This window comes from Brassica oleracea, chromosome C7, assembly GCF_000695525.1.
Source record: "Brassica oleracea var. oleracea cultivar TO1000 chromosome C7, BOL, whole genome shotgun sequence".
In the NCBI taxonomy this organism is placed as follows: Eukaryota; Viridiplantae; Streptophyta; class Magnoliopsida; order Brassicales; family Brassicaceae; genus Brassica; species Brassica oleracea.
In genome coordinates this window covers 47,497,804-47,498,669 of record NC_027754.1, presented here as the reverse complement: position 1 = coordinate 47,498,669, position 866 = coordinate 47,497,804, and positions in this window count along the sequence as shown.

Genomic DNA, 866 nt, shown 5'->3' with positions numbered 1-866 from the left:
GTACAGTATGGGTGTGGCACGTGCCACATACTGATATTATATATGCTTTGTGTAAGAAATATACAGATGCAAGTGTGTAGCTTATTTGGCTCTAAAAGCTTATTTGTGTCCCACCCACTCATTGTTCGAACCATGAGCTATATGGATTTTGTCATTTCATTTTATCTTACACACTTTTGATTCACCTTTTCATAAATGATAAACTTCCTTGTTTTTGCTACCTAAAACAGTTCTTTCTTTTTAATAAATCTTTGTTTTCCTTCTTTCTTTAAATAATTTTCCAAAGTAAAATAATATAATTTATTCAAATTTTGTTGTAACAATTATTTTACTAAGTTTATTTTTAGTAGTCAGATTGAAATAAAAACTAAAGGAATTATTTTTCATAATAAAATTATTATGTGCAATATATAATTTAAAACAAACATTTAAAAACATGAAAATTGGGTTTTAATTCATTTAAACTAAGATAAAAGAATTTAGTTATGAATGTCTTTTAAAAGAATATAATTTGATTTAATATACTAAATTAAATTTTATATTTTTATATTTATTGTGCCCCAGATTATATTATTTTCTAGATCCGCCCCTGGTTGCATACCCAAATCACGGCATGCATGTCAAACGGTACCATTACATATTAAAATTTCAAATTATCATGTCATAGTTAAAGATCTACCTTTTGCAATTAGATCTTCTAAAATTCAAACATTCACAACTTCACCAATAATGTCTAAACACAACATTATAATGAATAACTGATGAACAAACATAACATAATTAGAACATCTAAATAAAAAACACAAAATGATGTTTAAAAAACTCACTGACTAATACTTCCTTTTCGTATTGATGTCCCAATATTT